Here is a 25,282-nt window from a genome sequence, read left to right as displayed (position 1 = left end):
AGGAGCATGGATAGGCTAAATATACAAAGTCTTTCCCCTGGTGCGGGGGAGTCCAGGACTAGAGGGCATAGGTTTAGGGTGAGAGGGGAAAGATATAAAAGAGACCTAAGGGGCAACTTTTTCACACAGAGGGTGGTACGTGTATGGAATGAGCTGCCAGAGGAAGTGGTGGAGGCTGGTACAATTGTAACATTTAAAAGGCATCTGGATGGGTATATAAATAGGAAGGGTTTGAAGGGATATGGGCCAAGCACTGACAAATGGGACTAGATTAATTTAGGATATTTGATTGGCATGGATGAGTTGGATCAAAGAGTCTTTTTCTGTGCTGTACATCTCCATTACTCTATGATTCTATATGACGCGCATTGCACTGAGTATGGATGTCAGGATGCATCGAGAGCAGCTGCCTGTGGAACGTTGACCATCACACAGATGCCTGAGGAACGGTGACTATCACACAGATGCCTGTGGAACGTTGACCATCACGCAGATGCCTGAGGAACGTTGACCGTCACACAGATGCCTGAGGAACGTTGACCATCACACAGCTGCCTGAGGAACGTTGACCATCACGCAGATGCCTGAGGAACATTGACCATCACGCAGATGCCTGAGGAACGTTGACCATCACACAGATGCCTGTGGAACGTTGACCATCACACAGATGCCTGTGGAACGTTGACCATCACACAGATGCCTGAGGAATGGTGACCATCACACAGCTGCCTGAGGAACGTTGACCATCACGCAGATGCCTGTGGAACGTTGACCATCACACAGATGCCTGTGGAACGTTGACCATCACACAGATGCCTGAGGAATGGTGACCATCACACAGCTGCCTGAGGAACGTTGACCATCACGCAGATGCCTGTGGAACGTTGACCATCACACAGCTGCCTGAGGAACGTTGACCATCACACAGATGCCTGAGGAACATTGACCATCACACAGATGCCTGAGGAACGGTGACCATCACACAGATGCCTGAGGAACGTTGACCATCACACAGATGCCTGTGGAACGTTGACCATCACACAGATGCCTGTGGAACGTTGACCATCACACAGATGCCTGAGGAACGTTGACCATCACACAGATGCCTGAGGAACGTTGACCATCACGCAGATGCCTGAGGAACGGTGACCATCACGCAGATGCCTGAGGAACGTTGACCATCACGCAGGTGCCTGAGGAACGTTGACCATCACGCAGATGCCTGAGGAACGTTGACCATCACGCAGATGCCTGAGGAACGTTGACCATCACGCAGGTGCCTGAGGAACGTTGACCATCACGCAGATGCCTGAGGAACGTTGACCATCACGCAGATGCCTGAGGAACATTGACCATCACGCAGATGCCTGAGGAACGGTGACCATCACACAGATGCCTGAGGAACGTTGACCATCACGCAGTTGCCTGTGGAACGTTGACCATCACACAGATGCCTGTGGAACGGTGACCATCACACAGCTGCCTGTGGAACGTTGACCATCACACAGATGCCTGAGGAATGGTGACCATCACACAGCTGCCTGAGGAACGTTGACCATCACACAGATGCCTGAGGAATGGTGACCATCACACAGATGCCTGAGGAACGTTGACCATCACGCAGTTGCCTGTGGAACGTTGACCATCACACAGATGCCTGAGGAACGGTGACCATCACACAGCTGCCTGTGGAACGTTGACCATCACACAGATGCCTGAGGAATGGTGACCATCACACAGATGCCTGTGGAACGTTGACCATCACGCAGCTGCCTGAGGAACGGTGACCATCACACAGCTGCCTGTGGAACATTGACCATCACGCAGATGCCTGTGGAACATTGACCATCACGCAGATGCCTGAGGAACGTTGACCATCACATAGATGCCTGAGGAACGGTGACCATCACACAGCTGCCTGAGGAACGTTGACCATCACACAGATGCCTGAGGAACGGTGACCATCACGCAGATGCCTGAGGAACGGTGACCATCACGCAGATGCCTGTGGAACGTTGACCATCACACAGATGCCTGAGGAACGGTGACCATCACGCAGATGCCTGTGGAACGTTGACCATCACGCAGATGCCTGTGGAACGTTGACCATCACACAGCTGCCTGAGGAACGTTGACCATCACATAGATGCCTGAGGAACGTTGACCATCACACAGCTGCCTGAGGAACGTTGACCATCACATAGATGCCTGAGGAACGTTGACCATCACGCAGCTGCCTGAGGAACGTTGACCATCACGCAGCTGCCTGTGGAACATTGACCATCACACAGATGCCTGTGGAACGTTGACCATCACACAGATGCCTGAGGAACGTTGACCATCACGCAGCTGCCTGTGGAACGTTGACCATCACGCAGATGCCTGTGGAACGTTGACCATCACGCAGATGCCTGTGGAACGTTGACCATCACGCAGCTGCCTGTGGAACGTTGACCATCACGCAGCTGCCTGTGGAACATTGACCATCACACAGATGCCTGTGGAACGTTGACCATCACACAGATGCCTGTGGAACGTTGACCATCACACAGATGCCTGTGGAACGTTGACCATCACACAGCTGCCTGAGGAACGGTGACCATCACACAGATGCCTGTGGAACGTTGACCATCACGCAGATGCCTGAGGAACGTTGACCATCACGCAGCTGCCTGTGGAACGTTGACCATCACACAGATGCCTGAGGAATGGTGACCATCACACAGATGCCTGTGGAACGTTGACCATCACACAGATGCCTGAGGAACGTTGACCATCACACAGATGCCTGAGGAACGTTGACCATCACACAGCTGCCTGTGGAACGTTGACCATCACACAGATGCCTGAGGAACGTTGACCATCACACAGCTGCCTGAGGAACGTTGACCATCACATAGATGCCTGTGGAACGTTGACCATCACACAGCTGCCTGTGGAACGTTGACCATCACGCAGATGCCTGAGGAATGGTGACCATCACACAGATGCCTGTGGAACATTGACCATCACACAGATGCCTGTGGAACGTTGACCATCACGCAGATGCCTGTGGAACGTTGACCATCACACAGCTGCCTGAGGAACGTTGACCATCACATAGATGCCTGAGGAACGTTGCCCATCACACAGCTGCCTGAGGAACGTTGACCATCACATAGATGCCTGAGGAACGTTGCCCATCACATAGATGCCTGAGGAACGTTGACCATCACACAGCTGCCTGAGGAACATTGACCATCACATAGATGCCTGAGGAACGGTGACCATCACATAGATGCCTGAGGAACGTTGCCCATCACACAGATGCCTGAGGAATGGTGACCATCACGCAGCTGCCTGAGGAATGGTGACCATCACGCAGCTGCCTGAGGAACGTTGACCATCACACAGCTGCCTGTGGAACGTTGACCATCACGCAGATGCCTGTGGAACGTTGACCATCACACAGCTGCCTGAGGAACGTTGACCATCACGCAGCTGCCTGAGGAACATTGACCATCACACAGATGCCTGAGGAACGGTGACCATCACGCAGCTGCCTGTGGAACGTTGACCATCACGCAGATGCCTGAGGAATGGTGACCATCACGCAGCTGCCTGAGGAACGGTGACCATCACGCAGCTGCCTGAGGAACGTTGACCATCACACAGATGCCTGAGGAACGGTGACCATCACACAGATGCCTGAGGAACGTTGACCATCACATAGATGCCTGAGGAACGTTGACCATCACGCAGCTGCCTGAGGAACGTTGACCATCACGCAGATGCCTGAGGAACGGTGACCATCACGCAGCTGCCTGTGGAACGTTGACCATCACACAGCTGCCTGAGGAACGTTGACCATCACACAGCTGCCTGAGGAACGTTGACCATCACACAGCTGCCTGAGGAACGTTGACCATCACACAGATGCCTGAGGAACGTTGACCATCACGCAGCTGCCTGAGGAACGTTGACCATCACGCAGATGCCTGAGGAACGTTGACCATCACGCAGCTGCCTGAGGAACGTTGCCCATCACACAGATGCCTGAGGAACGTTGACCATCACACAGATGCCTGAGGAACGTTGACCATCACACAGATGCCTGAGGAACGTTGACCATCACGCAGCTGCCTGTGGAACGTTGACCATCACACAGATGCCTGAGGAACGTTGACCATCACACAGATGCCTGAGGAACGGTGACCATCACGCAGATGCCTGAGGAACGTTGACCATCACACAGCTGCCTGAGGAACGTTGACCATCACACAGATGCCTGAGGAACGGTGACCATCACGCAGATGCCTGAGGAACGTTGACCATCACGCAGATGCCTGAGGAACGTTGACCATCACACAGCTGCCTGAGGAACGTTGACCATCACGCAGCTGCCTGAGGAACGTTGACCATCACGCAGATGCCTGAGGAACGTTGACCATCACGCAGATGCCTGAGGAACGTTGACCATCACACAGATGCCTGTGGAACGTTGACCATCACACAGATGCCTGTGGAACGTTGACCATCACGCAGCTGCCTGTGGAACGTTGACCATCACACAGATGCCTGAGGAATGGTGACCATCACACAGCTGCCTGTGGAACGTTGACCATCACGCAGCTGCCTGTGGAACGTTGACCATCACACAGATGCCTGAGGAATGGTGACCATCACACAGCTGCCTGTGGAACGTTGACCATCACGCAGCTGCCTGAGGAACGTTGACCATCACACAGATGCCTGAGGAACGGTGACCATCACACAGATGCCTGTGGAACGTTGACCATCACACAGATGCCTGTGGAACGTTGACCATCACGCAGATGCCTGAGGAACGTTGACCATCACACAGATGCCTGAGGAACGGTGACCATCACACAGATGCCTGAGGAACGTTGACCATCACACAGATGCCTGAGGAATGGTGACCATCACACAGATGCCTGAGGAACGTTGACCATCACACAGATGCCTGAGGAATGGTGACCATCACACAGATGCCTGAGGAACGTTGACCATCACACAGATGCCTGAGGAACGTTGACCATCACACAGATGCCTGAGGAATGGTGACCATCACACAGATGCCTGAGGAACGTTGACCATCACACAGATGCCTGAGGAACGTTGACCATCACACAGATGCCTGAGGAACGGTGACCATCACACAGATGCCTGAGGAACGTTGACCATCACACAGATGCCTGAGGAATGTTGACCATCACACAGATGCCTGAGGAACGTTGACCATCACACAGCTGCCTGTGGAACGTTGACCATCACACAGATGCCTGTGGAACGTTGACCATCACACAGATGCCTGAGGAACGTTGACCATCACACAGCTGCCTGTGGAACGTTGACCATCACGCAGATGCCTGAGGAACGTTGACCATCACACAGATGCCTGAGGAACGTTGACCATCACACAGATGCCTGTGGAACGTTGACCATCACGCAGATGCCTGAGGAACATTGACCATCACGCAGATGCCTGAGGAACGTTGACCATCACACAGATGCCTGAGGAACGTTGACCATCACACAGATGCCTGAGGAACGTTGACCATCACACAGATGCCTGAGGAACGGTGACCATCACGCAGATGCCTGAGGAACGTTGACCATCACGCAGATGCCTGAGGAACGTTGACCATCACGCAGATGCCTGAGGAACGTTGACCATCACGCAGATGCCTGAGGAACGTTGACCATCACACAGATGCCTGAGGAACGTTGACCATCACGCAGATGCCTGAGGAACGTTGACCATCACACAGATGCCTGTGGAACGTTGACCATCACGCAGATGCCTGAGGAACGTTGACCATCACACAGATGCCTGAGGAACGGTGACCATCACACAGATGCCTGAGGAACGTTGACCATCACACAGATGCCTGTGGAACGTTGACCATCACACAGATGCCTGAGGAATGGTGACCATCACACAGATGCCTGAGGAACGTTGACCATCACGCAGCTGCCTGTGATCCTGTGTGGATTCAAAGCTTGGAGGGTTTCAAAGTGAGGGATGAAGCATGAGTTAGAATCCACATGGGGTAAGTCTGAGTCAGAGGCAGTCCCAGAGGAATGTGATTATAGCTGTGGAAACAGGTTTTAGCCAATGAGAACGAGAGGCGACAGTTTTAGGTTAAAGTTTGGTCGATTTAAAACTGAGATGAGGAGGGATTATTTCTTTCAGATATAAATCTGTGGAATTCACTACCCTGGAGTGTGGTGGACACTGGGACACTGAATCAATTTAAGGAGGAGATACACAGAGTTTTAATGAGTAATAAGTTGAAGGGTTACAGAGAGTGAATAGACAAGTGGAGTTGAGGCTGAGACTTGATCAGCCATGATCGTATCAAACAGTGGAACAGGCTTGAGAGGCTGCATTACTAATTCCTGCTCCTAGTTGTTATGTTCTTATAGATTTTCTCCATATGTTTTATGCTTTCCTTAACTGCTTTCTTGAACTCGGGATGGTGAGCCCTCCCTTTGGAATTGTCCTTCACAGCAGGAATATACTTATTCAGTGTATTTTAGACTTCCCCTTAAATATCTGCCACTCTGTCTCCCTTGATCAGTTCCCAGCCTAGTGAGCCAGTTGTCATGTCCATACAGTTTTCCTTATTTAGAATTAAAATACCAGTGTTAACAGTTTCTCTTTTCAAACTGGATGTAAAATTCAATCAGATTGGGATCGATGCTACCTCTTCATGCCTTTATTCTGAAGTTATTAATTATTCTTTCACATTACACAATCTCAATCTAATATAATCTGCTCCCTGGTCAGTACCACACTGTGCTGCTCTAAGGGACCATCTCAGAAACATTGTGTGAACTCCTCATCCAGGCTACTACAGTATTGCCAATGTGGTTTATCCTGTTTACAGTCACAAATGATTATTGCTGTCCATTTATCATGACCATCCGATATTTCTTCTTGTATACTTTGTCCCACATTGTGGCTACTGGTAGGACCACTCCCCCTTGTAACTTCTTTCCCTATTGCTCCTCATCTTGACCTAAGCCAATTTTATATCCTAATCGCTGGAACTAAAGTCATCTCCAATTCCTGCAAAAATCCTGTCCTTGATGAACAATGCTATCACTCCACCTTTACCTAGCTTCTTGAATGTCAAATAACCTTCCATATTCAGAAACTAATCCTGGTCATTCTGTAGCCATATCTCTATAATAGCTACCACATTGTATTTATTTACTCTAATGTGTGCTATCTCTGTTTACCTTATGTCTGAATGCACAGAGCATTCATGACAGAGCCTTTAGTTTTGTCTTTTTGTTACCGTTGTAACATCTCGATTTTTGGGGTATTCCTCAGTTTTCCCACATTACATATTCCTCTCTTGCATTCTCTCGACTCTTTCTTATTGCCCGCCTTTCCACATTTGATCCCTTGCTCCCACTGCCCAGTTTAAAACTCTCTCTATTTCTGTCATTATGCAGTTTGCAAGAACACACGGTTAAGGAGTAGACCATCCCAATGATATCAGCCCCCACTTCCCCATTACTGATGCAAATGGTGCATGAACTGGAACTCACTTCTCCCAATTTGCGCATGGCTTAGAGGTTATAACCTTCGAACGCGTGGTGGTCCCACCACAGCAGATGGTGAAGTTTGAATTCAATAAATATTTGGAATTAAGAGTCTAATGATGACCATTGTCAAAAAAAAAACCCAACTGGTTCACTAATGTCCTTTAGGGAAGGAATCTACCATCCTTACCTGGTCTCGCCTCCATGTGATTCCAGACCCTCAGCAATGGGGTTGACTCGTAACTGCCCTCAGGGCAATTAGGGACGTGCAATAAACACTGGCCTGGCCAGCGATGCCCTCATCCCTTGAATGAATTTTTAAAATTGTTCTGCTTTTTAATTAATTATGTTGGCAAACGGAGTAGATCTGCTTAGGATATCTGGTTGGCGCGAATGAATTTGGACAGAATTGTCTGTTTCTGTGCTGTATGATTGTATGACCTAGTTCTCCATACTCCCTCGACAGAACCTCCTTCCTTACCCTATCTGTGTCGTTGGTATTTACCACTGGATTTTCTCCATGTTCCTGTCTAACCTTGAGCAGATGTCTCAAACCCTGGCACTAGGCAGGCATCACAGGAGCTGGGCTCTCGCTCTTGCTGCAGAGGACAGTGTCATTTCCCCCTCACTACAATTACTGCTCCTTATTGCTCCCCCATTGGAATAGCTTCCTGTGCCACATTGCCACAGTCAGTCAGCTCAGCCACCCTTGCTCTCATCGAAAAGGCTGAGGGAAGCTACTTGATCATTGCAGAGACTGGCACTCCTCCACAGGTGCCCACTGGGACCCCATACTGGCTTCACTCACACCGTGATGTCGCTGACCATTCACCTCTCAGAAGACCCTCCTTAGTAATGTGGCTGCCACAAAGAATGGAGGTAACTTTGCTCTTGTCACCATAGCATTGGCAGAGAACTTCTGACCTCTTGTGGTTATCTTGCAATCTCTACCTTTTTGTGGGGGTGGAGGGCTAGGATTTCTTTTACTGTCTTGTTCTAAAGGAAATAGATTCAGTCGAGATCCCAGACAAGGGCTTTATCCCTCCTCTGGGGATTATCTTCTTCTGCATCTGTACCTTTGCTTCTTTTTCCAACTGAATGGCTTTCTCTTGAGTGAGGTCTTCTTTTAGAGTCTTAATGTCATACGGCACGGAAAGAGACCCTTCGGTCCACCTTGTCCATGCCGACCAGATATCCTAGATTAATCTAGTCCCATTTGCCAGCGCTTCATTCATCACCCTCTAAACCCTTCCTGTTCATATACCCACCCAGGTGTCTTTTAAATGTTGTCATTGTACTAGTCTCCACCACTTCCTCTGGTAGCTCCTGCCATGCACACATCACCCTCTGTGTGAAAATGTTGCCCCTCAGGTCCTTTTTAAATCTTTCCCCTCTCATCTTAAACCTATGCCCTCTAGTTTTTGACTCCCTCGCCCAGGGGGAAAAGACTTTGGCTATTCGCTGTATTGCAAGCCCCTTATGATTTTGTAAACCTTTATAAGGTCACCCATCAGCCTCTGACGTTTCAGGTAAAGAAAGCCCCAGCCTATTCAGCCTCTCCCTCTAACCCAAACCCTCCAGCCCCCCCAATATCCGTGTAAATCTTTTCTGCACCCTCTCAAGCTTAATCTTGAGGAAACCCCCTTTTTGCACAGACAGTTACATTGCTGAGTGTGTCTGTGTGTGTCTGTGTGTGTCTGTGTGTGTCTGTGTGTGTCTGTGTGTGTCTGTGTGTGTCTGTGTGTGTTTGTGTCTGTGTGTGTGTGTGTGTGTCTGTGTGTGTTTGTGTCTGTGTGTGTTTGGGTGTGTGTGTTTGTGTCTGTGTGTGTTTGTGTCTGTGTGTGTTTGGGTGTGTGTGTTTGTGTCTGTGTGTGTTTGTGTCTGTGTGTGTTTGGGTGTGTGTGTTTGTGTCTGTGTGTGTTTGTGTCTGTGTGTGTTTGTGTCTGGGTGTGTTTGTGTCTGGGTGTGTTTGTGTCTGGGTGTGTGTGTGTCGGTGTGTGTGTGTCGGTGTGTGTGTGTCGGTGTGTGTGTGTCGGTGTGTGTGTGTCGGTGTGTGTGTGTCGGGGTGTGTGTGTGTCTGTGTGTGTGTGTGTCGGTGTGTGTGTGTGTCTGTGTCGGTGTGTGTGTATGTGTGTCTGTCTGTGTATGTCTGTGTGTCTGCCTGTCTGTGTGTCTGCCTGTCTGTGCGTGTGTCTGTGTGTGTGTGTCTGTGTGTGTGTGTCGGTGTGTGTGTGTCGGTGTGTGTGTGTCGGTGTGTCGGTGTCGGTGTCGGTGTCTGTCTGTGTATGTGTGTGTCTGTCTGTCTGTGTATGTGTGTGTCTGTGTATGTGTGTGTCGGTGTCTGTCTGTGTGTCTGTCTGTGTGTCTGTCTGTGTGTCTGTCTGTGTGTCTGTCTGTGTGTCTGTCTGTGTGTCTGTCTGTGTGTCTGTATGTGTGTATCTGTCTGTATCTGTGTGTGTGTCTGTCTGTATCTGTGTGTCTGTGTGTGTATGTGTGTGTGTCTGTCTGTGTGCGTGTGTGTGTCTGTGTTTGTGTGTGTCTGTGTATGTGTGTGAGTCGGTGTCTGTGTCTGTGTGTGTGTTGTGTCTGTGTGTGTGTGTGTGTTGTGTCTGTGTGTGTGTGTGTGTCTGTCTGTATGTGTGTGTCTGTGTGTGTGTGTGTGTCTGTCTGTATGTGTGTGTCTGTGTGTGTGTGTGTGTCTGTCTGTGTGCGTGTCTGTGTCTCTGTGTGTTTGTCTGTGTGTGTGTTTCTGTCTGCCTGTGTGTGTCTGTCTGCGTGTGTGTGTCTGTCTGTCTGTGTGTCTGTCTGTCTGTGTGTCTGTCTGTCTGTGTGTCTGTCTGTGTGTGTGTGTGTGTATGTGTGTGTCTGTGTATGTGTGTGTGTGTCTGTCTGTGTGCGTGTCTGTGTCTCTGTGTGTTTGTCTGTGTGTGTGTTTCTGTCTGCCTGTGTGTGTCTGTCTGTCTGTGTGTCTGTCTGTCTGTGTGTGTGTCTGTCTGTGTGTGTGTCTGTCTGTGTGTGTCTGTGTGTGTGTATGTGTCTGTCTGTGTGTGTATGTGTGTGTCAGTCTGTCTATATGTGTGTGTCAGTCTGTCTATATGTGTGTGTCTGTCTGTGTGTTTGTGTGTGTGTCTGTGTGTTTGTGTGTGTGTCTGAGTATGTGTGTGTCTGTCTGCGTGTGTGTGTGTGTGCGTCTGTCTGTATGTGTGTGTCTGTTAGTGTCTGTTTGTGTGTGTGTCTGTTTGTGTGTGTGTCTGTGTGTGCATGTGTGTGTCTGTCTATATGTGTGTGTGTGTGTGTCTGTTTGTGTGTGTCTGAGTATGTGTGTGTCTGTCTGTGTGCGTGTCTGTGTCTCTGTGTGTTTGTCTGTGTGTGTGTTTCTGTCTGCCTGTGTGTGTATGTGTGTGTGTGTCTGTCTGTGTCTGTGTGTCTGTGTGTGTGTGTCTGTGTGTGTGTGTCTGTGTGTGTCTGTGTGTGTGTATGTGTCTGTCTGTGTGTGTATGTGTGTGTCTGTCTGTCTATATGTGTGTGTGTCTGTGTGTATGTGTGTGTGTCTGTGTTTGTGTGTGTGTCTGTGTTTGTGTGTGTCTGTCTGTGTGCGTGTGTGTGTGTGTGTCTGTCTGTGTGTGTGTCTGTCTGTGTGTGTGTCTGTCTGTGTGTGTGTATGTGTCTGTCTGTGTGTGTATGTGTGTGTCAGTCTGTCTATATGTGTGTGTCAGTCTGTCTATATGTGTGTGTCTGTCTGTGTGTTTGTGTGTGTGTCTGTGTGTTTGTGTGTGTGTCTGAGTATGTGTGTGTCTGTCTGCGTGTGTGTGTGTGCGTCTGTCTGTATGTGTGTGTCTGTTAGTGTCTGTTTGTGTGTGTGTCTGTTTGTGTGTGTGTCTGTGTGTGCATGTGTGTGTCTGTCTATATGTGTGTGTGTGTGTGTCTGTTTGTGTGTGTCTGAGTATGTGTGTGTCTGTCTGTGTGCATGTGTGTGTGTCTGTCTGTATGTGTGTGTCTGTTAGTGTCTGTTTGTGTGTGTGTCTGTGTGTGTCTGTGTGTGTCTGTCTATATGTGTGTGTGTGTCTGTTTGTGTGTGTCTGTCTGTGTGTGTATGTGTGTGTATGTGTGTGTATGTGTGTGTCGGTGTGTGTCGGTGTGTGTCGGTGTGTGTCTGTGTGTGTGTGTCTGTGTGTGTGTGTCTGTCTGTATCTGTGTGTGTGTGTCTGTCTGTATCTGTGTGTCTGTGTGTGTATGTGGGTGTGTCTGTCTGTGTGCGTGTGTGTGTCAGTCTGTGTGCGTGTGTGTGTCTGTCTGTGTGCGTGTCTGTGTGTGTATGTGTGTGTGTCTGTGTTTGTGTGTGTCTGTGTATGTGTGTGAGTCGGTGTCTGTGTTTGTGTGTGTCTGTGTATGTGTGTGAGTCGGTGTCTGTGTATGTGTCTGTCTGTGTGTGTGTGTGTGTGTCTGTGTGTGTGTGTGTGTGTGTGTGTCTGTCTGTCTGTGTGTCTGTCTGTCTGTGTGTCTGTCTGTCTGTGTGTCTGTCTGTGTGTGTGTCTGTGTGCGTGTCTGTGTCTCTGTGTGTTTGTCTGTGTGTGTGTTTCTGTCTGCCTGTGTGTGTCTGTCTGTGTGTGTGTCTGTCTGTCTGTGTGTGTCTGTGTGTGTGTGTCTGTGTGTGTCTGTGTGTCTGTGTCTGTGTGTCTGTGTGTGTGTGTCTGTGTGTGTGTGTCTGTGTGTGTCTGTGTGTGTGTATGTGTCTGTCTGTGTGTGTATGTGTGTGTCTGTCTGTCTATATGTGTGTGTGTCTGTGTGTATGTGTGTGTGTCTGTGTTTGTGTGTGTGTCTGTGTTTGTGTGTGTCTGTCTGTGTGCGTGTGTGTGTGTGTGTCTGTCTGTATGTGTGTGTCTGTTTGTGTGTGCGTCTGTCTGTATGTGTGTGTCTGTTAGTGTCTGTTTGTGTGTGTGTCTGTTTGTGTGTGTGTGTCTGTCTGTCTATATGTGTGTGTGTGTCTGTCTGTGTGTGTATGTGTGTGTGTCTGTCTGTGTGCGTGTCTGTGTCTGTGTGTGTGTCTGTGTGTGTGTGTCTGTCTGTCTGTGTGTGTGTGTGTGTCTGTCTGTGTGTCTGTTTGTATGTGTGTGTGTGTCTGTTAGTGTCTGTGTGTGTGTGTCTGTCTGTGTGTGTGTGTGTCTGCCTGTCTGTGTGTCTGTCTGTGTGTCTGTCTGTATGTGTGTGTCTGTTTGTGTGTGTCTGTCTGTCTGTCTGTGTGTCTGTGTCTGTGTGTGTGTGAATCACAATATTTCTGCTCTGTAAACAAAATAACAAGAACATGCAGGAAAATTACCGACAGAGCAAAAAAAAACCCAAGCGTTTGGGTGGCTTTATGAAGAGGAAGGGTGCATCTGGAAGGCAGGAGATTAAATTATTGAAACCCCGTGATCGTACTATTTTAACGATCACTCATTCAATTAATGTAAACATGCTTTTCTCATTCTCTGCCATGCTCTACTAATTATCAGCTTGATACAATTGACAATTGGGTAGGAACAAGAGGAAGGATTTCAGGCCCTTGAGCCTGTTCAGTGAAATCATATTCCTGGAATAACTCTGATAAAGACTAAACAGCAGGTCCAAAACTATACAGCCTCTGATCAATTCAGTACTTAAATCCCACATTCACATTTATTAGCTAATCTGTAGAGACCATTGATAAAATCAACAATTATTTCACCAATACTTGGGACTCTGTAAATGAATTTTGTTTTTTCCAGAATTGTACTCACTCTGAGATTAAAGCCTTTTTTGAATTTATGAATGCTCAAAATGGAAGCAAGAGTAGACCACTTCACCCCATGAGCCTATTCTGTCATCCAATAGGGTCAGAGATGATCTGTTTGTGTTTCCCAACTATTCCCAATTACCCTTGATTCCCCAGCCTAACAAGAATTTATCTGCTTCTGCATTAAAAATATTTAATGACACCCCCTCAACATTCACCACCTTTTGAGGTAGAGAATTCCAAACTCCCTTCCACACACAACCCTCCAGAGAGAAAAATATTCGGGACTCTCGATCCTGGCCACACAGAACAGTGTCTATTCCCCTGACTATAGTATCCCCAATTACGATTACATTTCTCTTGATTAGCTCCCTGTACCATGGTGCTATGGTCAGTTTGACCGTCCTCCCTACAGCCTCCACTCTCATCCACACACAGAGCAAGAATCTCAAACCTGTTAGATAAGCTCAAGGGCTGAGGTTCCTTCAGCACTACCTCCTGGATCCAACTAACCCTGCCTAGCCTATAGTCATATACTCTTATCCCTGAGCACTGTCTGAATTCTAGGCAGTGAATCCAAGAGATGTGATTGCCTCCTGATACACAGTGTGCAGGTAACTCTCTCTCTCATCCTGATGCATCAAAATGTACAGATGATAAACCAAGCTTTGAGAATGAGCCATATAAGGAGGTGTTAGTACAGGTGGCCAAAGGCTCTGTCAAAGATGGAGGTCTTAGGGAACATCAGCAAAGGATCATAGACCACAGGTGAGGCCCTTTGGCCCAATGGGTCAGGACCACCAAATGGACAATACTACCTACACACATCCCACTTTCCTCCACGAGACCCATAGTCTTGATTGTTGTGATATTTCAAGCTCTCATCCAAGTACCTTTTAAAGGTTGTAAGGTTTCCCATCTCAACTATCCTCCCATTGCAGACCCCCACCACCCTTCTTTCTCCAACTGAGCTGATCCCTAGTTCTAAAACAGTACTTGTAGACCTGCACCAATCTGCAAGAAGAAAAACCCCTTCCATCTTGTCAAGACCATTCAAGGCCTTATTCACTTTGATCAAATCACCCCCCACGTCCAATGGCATGCTGTGCAACCGGTCCACATAAGACAACCCATTCATTCCAGGCATCACAGTGGCTCAGTGGTTAGTGCTGCTACCTCACCGCACCAGGGACCCAGGTTTGATTCCAGCCGCAGGCGACTGTCCGTGTGGAGTTTGCATGTTCTTGTCGTGTCTGCGTGGGTTTTCTACCACAGTCCAGAAATGTGTAGGTTCAATGGATTGGCCATGGGAAAGGCTGGGTTTCAGGGATGGGTCGATTTGGCTAAAATGCTCTTGGAAGGTTGGTCTGGGCCTGATGGGCTGAATGGCCTGCTTCCACACTGTAGGGATTCTATGACCAATCTAGTTTCAAGTTCCTCTGAACCACCTCCAACCAATCTACATCCTCCCTTAAAAATAGAGACCAAACACAGGATTCAAGATATGGTCTCACTGATGTCCTGTATAATAGAAGAATCCCCTACAGCGTGGAAACAGGCCCTTTGGCCCAACAAGTCCACCCTGACCCTCTGAAGAGTGACCCATTTCCCCCTATTTCATATTTACCCCTGACTAATGCACCTAATTTACACATCCCTGGACACAATGGGCAATTTAGCACGGCCGATTCACCTGACCTGCACGTCTTTGGACTGTGGGAGGAAACCAGAGCAAACCCACACAGGCACAGGGAGAATGTGCAAACTCCACACGAACAGTCACCCGAGGCTGGAATCGAACCAGAGTCCCTGGCGCTATGAGGCGGCAGTGCTAACCACTGAGCCACCGTGCCACCCGAACCTGAAGTATAACGCCCTCACTCTGCTATGAAGGTTTTGCATCCCACTAGCCATATTAATATTTATCTCATCCACTCCAGGTTCGGCCTGTTCTCTGGATAAAGACAGCTTTGTCACAGCAGTGATCACATTTGCACGGCTCTATGTCCCTGGCCGCAGGGAGAACTTTCTGCTTGAGTCTTTGCCAGGTTAGGACAATGCCTTATGCTACTTTCTGCCAACATTTTGGAATCAAAACTTTCTCATTTCAAACATAGTTCGCCCAAAATAATGTAAATTGGAAATGAACTTTTCCCTCTTCCTTCACGATATGTTTGTACCCTTTTCAATTCATTTCCCGAGTATAAAGTCATATCCTCTTTATCCATTCCTGCGTTTTTACCCCCTGACCAGATAGGGTTGGTTAAAAGGTAGGGATTTCTTCTGAGCAGTTTATCGGCACTCGTAGCTTGCATCTATGTAACATACAGAAATAAAAATCACATGACTTTGTTTCCTACCTCAGCTCACTTACAGTGTGGAAACAGGCCCTTCGGCCCAACAAGTCCACACTGACCCCGACCAATTCCCCTAACACTACAGGCAATTTAGCATGGCCAATTCACCCTAACCTGCATATTTTTGGATGGTGGGAGGAAACCGGAGCACCCAGAGGAAACCCACATGGACACCAAGAGAATGTGCAAACTCTACACAGAGAGTCACCTGAGGTGGGGATTGAACCGGGTCTCTGGTGCTGTGAGGCAGCAGTGTTAACCACCGTGCCACCCCTGCTGAAACCTCCCACCCCACCCCACTCCACCCCCCCCAAATCATGTCTTTGTTTCTTGGACTCTTACAATCCCATTGCCTGTGTCCCATTGTCTCACTGCCATAAGCCTGTGGTCATCAAAACCTTTGCTGTCCATGTCCTTACACTCACCAGGTTACATTTCCCCAGCACCTCTGTTTGCTGACCTACATTTGTTTCCAGTCAAGCAAGGAGCTGATTCCTGAAAAAAAAATCCTTGTTTTGAAATTCCTACATGGCTTCACCCTCTCAGTATCTGTAAACACTTCCATCCTCACAACCTTGCGAGTTCTCTGAAATCCTGCAGTTTTGAGGATCTCTTGAATTTGATCACCCAGCATTGGCAGCTGGAGGAGTGGCCACCAATGAGCTAAGCTCTGGAAACCCCACCATCGACTTCTCCTGCTCTTTACCTCACTTTCCTTTGTCATGACCCTCGCATTGCATCGGTGGTAGGGAATCTATTGGAGAAAATACTGAAGGAGAAAATTAATTTCCGTTTAAAAAGGCAAGGTTTGATTAGGGATAGGCAGCACGGCTTTGTCAGAGGGAGGTCATGCTGATGAAATCTAGTGGAATTTTTCAAGGAGTCATTGGCTAAGGGTAGGGCATTAATGTAGTTCAGATGGAATTCAGCAAGGCCTTTGACAAGGTTCCAAATGGGAAGTTGATAAAGAAGGTCAAAGTGCATGGGATCCAGGGTAACTTGGCAAGATGGATCCAAAATTGGATTAGCGACAGGAGACAGAGGGTGGTGGTTTCTAGAAGACTTGGGGTTTGAGTAGAGTTCCGTGTGTCGCAGTGTATCACAGGGATCAGTGCTGGGTCCTTTATTGACTATTGATATTCATAAATGATGTCGATGAGAATTTGGGAGTGACGATAAGTAAGTTTATTTGAAGGGTCAAGAAAAATGCTTTGAATGTAATAGGCAGGAGGTTGAGAGGGGAAGTGAAGATATTGCTTTTGTGCCCAGAGGGTGGTGGGGGTCTGCAATGCACTCTCTGGGAGGATAGTTGAGGTGGGAAACCTTACAACCTTTAAAAGGTACTTGGATGAGAGCTTGAAATATCACAACAATCAAGACTATGGGTCTCATGGAGGAAAGTGGGATGTGTGTAGGTAGTATTGTCCATTTGGTGGTCCTGACTTGTTGGGCCAAAGGGCCTCACCTGTGGTCTATGATCCTTTGCTGATGTTCCCTAAGACCTCCATCTTTGACAGAGCCTTTGGCCACCTGCACTAACACCTCCTTATATGGCTCATTCTCAAAGCTTGGTTTATCATCCGTACATTTTGATGCATCAGGAAGAGAGAGAGAGTTACCTGCACACTGTGTATCAGGAGGCAATCACATCTCTTGGATTCACTGCCTAGAATTCAGACAGTGCTCAGGGATAAGAGTATATGACTATAGGCTAGGCAGGTTTAGTTGGATCCAGGAGGTAGTGCTGAAGGAACCTCAGCCCTTGAGCTTATCTAACAGGTTTGAGATTCTTGCTCTGTGTGTGGATGAGAGTGGAGGCTGTAGGGAGGACGGTCAAACTGACCATAGCACCATGGTACAGGGAGCTAATCCAGAGAAATGTAATTGTAATTGGGGATACAATTACCAGAATGAAGGACCCGATACCAAGCATGAGCAAAACTAATGTGGTGTACAAAATCCCATGCAAGGAATGCACAAAACACTATATAGGACAAACAGGAAGACAGCTAACGATCCGCATCCACGAACATCAACTAGCCACGAAACGACACGACCAGCTATCCCTAGTAGCCACACACGCAGACGACAAGCAACATGAATTTGACTGGGACAACACTACCATTATAGGACAAGCCAAACAAAGAACAGCCAGGGAATTCCTAGAAGCATGGCACTCATCCACAAACTCCATCAACAAACACATCGACCTGGACCCAATATACCGGCCACTACAGCGGACAGCTGAAACTGACAACCGGAAGTGGCAGGGACAGGCCACTATAAACACCGGAGGAAACACCAAAGAAGCGCTTCACAGGAGGCTCCCAAGCACTGATGATGTCGCCTAGCCAGGGGACGAAACGTTTGCAACAAAAACTTCCAGCTCGGCAAACAGAACCACAACAACGAGCACCCGAGCGACAAATCTTCTCACAAACTTTGGGGAAACTATAGTCAGGGGAATAGACACTGTTCTGTGTGGCCAGGATCGAGAGTCCCGAAGGCCGAGTTAGGTGCCTGGTGCCTGGGTTCCGAATGGGTTACAGAGGATCATGGAGTGGGCGGGGAAAGATCTAGTTGTCGTGTTCGAAGTAGGAAGCAACAATATACAGGTCGTTCTGCTCTAACGCAACAGTTGTGTTCATCTGCAATCTCGCGCTGTAGAAAATCGTGCTATGGGAAACCGCTATAGAAATCGCACAATGGAAAACCCATTGGACCGTTCGTTCAGCAGAAAGTTCGTATTATGCAAACAACCGTTCATCCATCGCAGTAGGGCCAATTTGCGCTGACGAATCCCGTGTTATAGAAGAACTAACTGTAGGTAGAAAGAGGACGGTGATCTGCTGAGGAAATATGAACAGCTAGCGGTTAAATTCCAAAGCAAGGGAATGAAGTAACAATCGCTGGGTTTGTACCTGAGCCACAAGCTAACTGGCACAGGGTTAAACAGAATTAAAATGGTAAATGCATGGCTCAAAGATTAGTGTGGGAGAAGCGGGCCTGAATCTGTGGGACATTGGCACCAGTCTTGGGAAGGAGGGAGCTGTTCCGATGGGACAAGTACCGCCTGAATCATGCTCAGACCAGAGTCTTGGTGAATTACATACCCAGGGCTTTAAGCTAAATAGTAGAAGGGTGGGTTGTTACATGAAGAATTGTAAATGAGAAGGTAGGGTTGCTGGTTAGGGATGGGGTGAATTGCTACCGGAAAGTAAAAGGGAGGGACAGAATGTGTGAATGTCATATTGTACCAAGGAGCCATAACAGTGTCGGGAACCTCAATCATAGAACAAACTTAAAGAGTTTGTATCTGAATGCACAAAACATTTGAAATAAGGTAGACAAATTGCTGATGCAAGTTGAGGTAAGATTTAAACAAGCTAAAGTGGTGGAGAGCTCAGCAGAGTTTATTAAAGTTTCTAGAACAAATAATAGGGCAGAAGGTATGGAAAGGGTCAGGAATCTAAGTTCAGGTGCATTTTGTAAGGAGACAGCTATGAGCAGAGTGGGGGAAGTGAGCACTGCAGATGGTGGAGATCAGGGTCGAGAGGTGCGGTGCTGGCAAAGCACAGCCGGTCAGGCAACATCCGAGGAGCAGGAGAATCAACGTTTCGAGCATAAGCCCTTCATCAGGAATCCTGCTCCTCGGGATGCTGCCTGACCAGCTGTACCTTTCCAGCACCACACTCTTCGAGCTGTGAGAAGTGAGGTCAGTTAAAGCAGGACCTGAAGGTGTTGTACTTAAATGCATGCAGTACAGGAAACAAGGTAAATGTGTTGGACTTCAGATTGCAATTGGCAGGTAAGATGGTGTGGGCATCACAGAGATGTGGCTGCAAGTGAATCAGGACTGGGAACTAAATAGCTGAAAATAGCATGAGCCCTTCTTCTCCTGCTCCTTGGATTCTCCCTGACCTGCTGCGCTTTTCCAGCAACACATTTTCAGCTCTGATCTCCAGCATCTGCAGACCTGCGGCACGGTGGCACAGTGGTTAGCACTGCTGCCTCACAGCGCCTGAGACCCGGGTTCAATTCCCGCCTCAGGCGACTAACTGTGTGGAGTTTGCACGTTCTCCCCGTGTCTGCGTGGGTTTCCTCCGGGTGCTCCGGTTTCCTCCCACAGTCCAAAGATGTGCAGGTCAGGTGAATTGGCCATGCTAAATTGCCCATAGCCTTAGGTAAGGGGTAAATGTAAGGGTATGGGTGGGTTGCGCTTCGGCGGGTCGGTGTGGACTTGTTGGGCCGAAGGGCCTGTTTCCACACTGTAATGTAATCTAATCTAATCTAAACCTCACTTTCTCCTTGGAACTAAATATCCAAGGATACATGTCCAATCAAAAAGACAGGCAGTTGTACAGGGGTTGGGGGGGCGGGGGGCGGAGTTGGCGGTGAGGTGGTTGACTTGTTAGTAAAAAATGACATTCAGTTAAAGATGTATGTCCAGCTGCAGCTCTTGTTAGACCGCATGACGGCTCTGGAGCTACGGACAGACTCACTTTGGCACATACGCAATGCTGAGGGGGTCGTGGATAGTGCGTTTAGTGAATTGGTCACACCGCAGATTAGGATTGCTGAGGGAGAAAGGGAATGGGTGACCAAAAGGCAGAGAAAAAGCAGGAAGGCATTGCAGGTGTCCCCTGCAGACATCCCCCTCCAAAACAGGAATACCGTTCTGGATACTGATGGGGGGTGATGGCTCACCAGGGGAAGGCAGCTATAGCCAGGTTCATGGCACCGTGGCTGGCTCTGCTCTACAGAAGGGTGGGAAAAGGAGTGGAAGGGCTACAGTCATAGAGGATTCAATTGTAAGGGGAGTAGACAGGTGGTTCTGTGGTCAAAAACAAGACTGCCAAATGGTATGTTGTCTTCCAGGTGCATGGGTTAGGGATGCCTCAGATCGGCTGCAGAACATTCTGAAGGGGGAGGGTGAACAGCCAGTTGTTGTGGTGCATATAGGCATCAATGATATAGGTAAAAAATGGGATGAGGTCTGACAAGCAGAATTTAGGGAGTTAGGAGCAAAGTTAAAAAGTAGGACTTCAGAGGCAGTAATCTCAGGATTGCTACCAGTGCCAGGTGCCAGTCAGAGTAGAAATGAAAGACTAGGCGGGATGAATGCGTGGCTTGAGAGATGGTGCAGGAGGGAAGGGTTCAGAATTTTGGGACATTGGGACTGGTTCTGGGGTAGTTGGGGCTATTATAAATTGGACAGTCTACACTTGGGTGTCCAATGTCCTTGGGGGTGCTTTTGTTAATGCTGTGGGGGAGGGTTTAAACTAACGTGGCAGAGGGATGACAAACCAAATGAGGAGGTTAGTGAACAGTAAGGTGGTAGTAACTAAAGCCTGTAAGGAACTAGATAATGAAGTCAGCGTGACTAAGGGGAAGACTAGGCAGGGAGCAGATGATGAATGCAAAGGGATTGGTGGTCTGAAGTGCATTTGTTTTAATGCAAGAAATGTAGTAGGTAAGGCAGATGAACTTAGGGCTTGGACTAGTAGCTGGGGGTATGATGTTATTGCTATTACTGAGACTTGGTTAAGGGAAGGGTAAGATTGGCAATGAAATATCCCAGGATATTGATGCTTCAGGTGGGATAGAGAGGGAGGTAATAGGGGTGGAGGAGTTGCATTACTGGTCAGAGAGGATATCACGTGTGCTGAAGGAGGACTATGGAGGACTCTAGCAGTGAGGCAATATGGGCAGAGCTCAGAGATGGGAAGGGTTTGGTAACAATGTTGGGCCTGTACTACAGGCCTCCCAACAGACCGTGAGAGATAGAGGTACAAATAGGTAAACAGATTATGGAAAGGGAAAGGAACAACAGGGTGGTGGTGATGGGAGATTTTAATTTTCCCAACATTGACTGGGATCCACTTAGTGTAAGAGGTCTCGATGGAGCAGAATTTGTAAGGAGCATTCAGGACGGTTTTCCAGAGCAGTATGTGAATAGTCCAACTGGGGAAGGGGCCAAACTGGACCTAATGTTGGGGAATGAGCCCGACCAGGTGGTTGATGAGTCAGTAGGGGATTACTTTGGGAATAGTGATCACAATTCCGTAAGTTTTAGAATGCTCATGGACAAAGATGAGAGAGGCGCTAAAGGAAGAGTGCTAAATTGGAGGATGGCCAACTATACCAAACTTCAGCAGGAGCTGGGGAATGTAGATTGAGAGCAGCTGTTTGAAAGTAAATCCACATTCGCTATGTGGCAGGCTTTTAAAGAGAGGTTGATTAGAGTGCAGGAGAGACAGGTTCCTATGAAAATGCCGGATAGAAATGGCAAGGTTAGGGAACCATGGACGATAGGTGAAATTGTGAGACTAGCTAAGAGGAAAAAGGAAGCACACATAAGGTCCCGGTAACTGGAAAACAGATGAAGCTTTGGAAGAATATCGGGAATGTAGGACCAATCTGAAACGAGGAATTAAGAAGGCGAAAAGGGATCATGAAATACCTTTAGCACACAGGGTTAAGGAAAATCCCCCAGCCTTTTACTCGTATATAAGGAGCAAGAGGGTAACTGGAGAAAGGGTTGGCCCACTCAAGGACAAAGGAGGAAAGTTATGCATGGAGTCAGAGAAAATGGGTGAGATTCTTAATGAGTACTTTGCATCAGTGTTCACCGAGGAGAGGGACATGAGGTTGGGGATGGATGTTGAGGTTAGGGATAGATGTTTGATTACTCTATGTGAAGTTGGCATAAGGACAGAGGAAGTGTTGGGCATTCTAAAAGGTATTAAGGTAGACAAGTCCCCAGGTCCGGATGGGATCTACCCCAGGTTACTGAGGGAAGTGAGAGAGGAAATAGCTGGGGCCTTAACAGATATCTTTGCCCATCCTTGAACATGGGTGAGGTCCCGGAGGACTGGAGAATTGCTAATGTTGACCCCTTGTTTAAGAAGGGTAGCAGGGATACTCCAGGTAATTATAGACTCTGAGCCTGATGTCAGTGGTAGGGAAGCTGTTGGAGAAGATACTGAGGGATAGGATCTATTTACATTTGTTAGAAAATGGGCTTATCGGTGTTAGACAACATGGTTTTGTGCAGGGAAGGTCATGTCTTACCAACTTACTAGAATTTGTTGAAGAAGTGACAAAGTTGATTGATGAGGGAAGGGCTGTAGATGTCATATACATGGATTTCAGTAAGGCATTTGAGAAAGTTCCCTATGGTAGGCTGAGGGAGAAAGTGAAGTCGCATCGGGTCCAGGGTGTTCTAGCTAGATGGATAGAGAACTGGCTGGGCAACAGGAAACAGAGAATACTAATGGAAGAGAGTTTCTCAAAATGGAGAACTGTGACCAATGTGTTCTATAGGGATTTGTGCTGGGATCACTGTTGTTTGTGATATACATAAAGGATCTGGAGGAAGGTGTAGGTGGTCTGATAAGCAGGTTTCAGATGACACTAAGATTGGTGGAGTAGCAGATAGTGAAAGGGACTGTCAGAGAATGCAGCAGAATATAGATAGATTGGAGAGATGGGCAGAGAAATAGCAGATGGTCTTCAATCCAGGAAAGTGCAAGGTGATGCACTTTGGAAGATCCAATTCAAGAGCGAACTATACAGTAAATGGAAATGTCCTGGGGAAAGTGATGTACAGAGAGATCAGGTTCATCGTTCCCTGAAGTTGGCAACACAGGTCAATAGAGTGGTCAAGAAGGCATAAGACATGCTTTCCTTCATCGGACAGGGTATTGAGTACAAAGGTTGGCAGGTCATGTTACAGTTGTATAAGACTTTGGTTTGGGCCACATTTGGAATACTGGTTACAGTTCTATTTGCCACATTATCAAAAGGATGTGGATGCTTTGGAGAGAATGTGGAGGAGGTTCACCAGGATGTTGCCTGGTATGGAGGGCGTTAGCTATGAAGAGAGATTGAGTAGATTAGGATTACTTTCATTAGAAAGATAGAGGTTGAGGGGGGACCTGAATGAGGTCTAAAAAACCATGAGACATATAAAGAGGGTAGATAGCAAGAAGCTTTTTCCCAGAGTGGGGGACTCAATTATGAGGGGTCACGAGTTCAAGGTGAGAGGGAAAAAGGTTAAGGGAGATATGCGTGTAAAGTTCTTTACGCAGAGTGTGGTGGGTGCCTGGAGCACGTTGCCAGCTGAGGTGGTAGAGGTGGGCACGATAGTGTCATTAAAGATATATCTAGACAGATACATGAATGGGCAGGGAGTAGAGGGCTACAGACCTTAGAAAATAGGCGACAGGTTTAGATGGAGGATCTGGGTCGGGGGGCTTAGAGGGCCGAAGGGCCTGTTCCTGTGCTGTAATTTTCTTTGTTCATTGTTCAATAGCAAGAAGTGTTATAGGATGAGAAGGCGGAGAACCTGTGTGGATAGAGTTGAAGAACTGCAAAGGAAAACGTATCTTGATGGGAGTTCTGTACAGGCCGTGTGTACGGGGAGTTATATACAAGCTGTAGTCAGGATGTGGGGCAGAAAATAAATCAGGAGGTAGACCTGATTACAATAATAATGGCAGACCTCTATATGCGGGGGAACTGGGAAAATCAGTTTGGTAGCGGGTCCCAGGAAAAGGACTTTGTGGAATGTCTACGAGATTTTTGTTTAGAGCAGCTTGTGGTACAGCCCACTCGGAAACAGGCAATTCTGCATTTGGTGAAGTGTAATATATAGGAATAAAGAAATTTATTGGTGATTGGTATTTTAGCATGAAAAATACAGGTTGTTCTGCCACTCTGCCACTCCATGCTATAGAAAATCGAGCGACAGAAAACCGCTGCAGAAAATCACACTATTAAAGATCGCTAATAGAAAATTGCTATACCCATTCAGTAGAAAGTGTGCATTATCCAAACATTGTCCACAATTTGTCAATCGTGTTACAGCCAATTTGCGTCGATGAAACGTGCATTATATCAGAATGGCCTGTACGATGAAAAGTTTTATAAATTGCCTTACCATGGCGCCTTGATTAGGGAGCTTAAGATTAGATTTCCTACAGTGTGGAAACAGGCCCTTTGGCCCACCAAGTCCACACCGACCCTCTGAAGAGCAACCCACCCAGACCCATTCTCCTACATTAACCCCTGCACCTAACACTACAGGCAATTTAGATTAGATTCCCTACAGTATGGAAACAGGCCCTTCGGCCCAACAAGTCCACACCAACCCGCGAAGAGTAACCCACCTAGACCCATTTCCTTCTGACTGATGCACCTAACACTATTGGCAATTTAGCATGGCCAATTCACCCTGACCTGCACATCTTTGGACTGTGGGAGGAAACAGGAGCACCCGGAGGAAACCCATGCAAATGCGGGGAGAATGTGCAAACTCCACACAGACAGTTGCCTAAGGCCGGAATCGAACCTGGGTCCCTGGTGCTGTGAGGCAGCAGTGCTCACCACTGAGCCACCGTGCTGCCCCAAGGTGAAAGAACCTCGAGGGGGCAGTGACCATGAAGTGACAGAATTCACCCTGCAGTCTGAGATAGAGAAGCTTGAATCAGATGTCACTTTATTACAATTGAGTGAGGGCAACTCCAAAAGCATGAGGGAGGAGCTGGTCAGAGTTGACTGGAAAGGAAGTCCAGCAGGGAAGAAGTTGGAGTATCAATGGCAAGAGTTTCTT

General features: G+C 47.9%; 1 protein-coding gene across 3 annotated transcripts in view; it reads left to right on the top strand.

The window, feature by feature from the left end:
• Positions 1–25,282, top strand: part of pnp6 (purine nucleoside phosphorylase 6) — a 107,294-nt gene that overhangs the window by 18,579 nt on the left and 63,433 nt on the right. The window contains exon 1 of one of the 3 annotated variants that reach the window (XM_043707373.2): positions 15,335–15,357. The exons of the other annotated variants lie outside the window; for them this stretch is intronic. The gene's annotated coding sequence lies outside the window, so the exon portion shown is untranslated. Of the gene's footprint in view, positions 1–15,334; positions 15,358–25,282 lie in introns of those variants that run through there. 3 annotated transcript variants of the gene reach the window in all.

This window comes from Chiloscyllium plagiosum, unplaced genomic scaffold (genome assembly GCF_037043375.1).
Source record: "Chiloscyllium plagiosum isolate Xiang-an unplaced genomic scaffold, Cpla_swu_hap1 HiC_scaffold_17, whole genome shotgun sequence".
Lineage (NCBI taxonomy): Eukaryota > Metazoa > Chordata > Chondrichthyes > Orectolobiformes > Hemiscylliidae > Chiloscyllium > Chiloscyllium plagiosum.
This window is presented reverse-complemented; position numbering and strand designations above follow the sequence as displayed.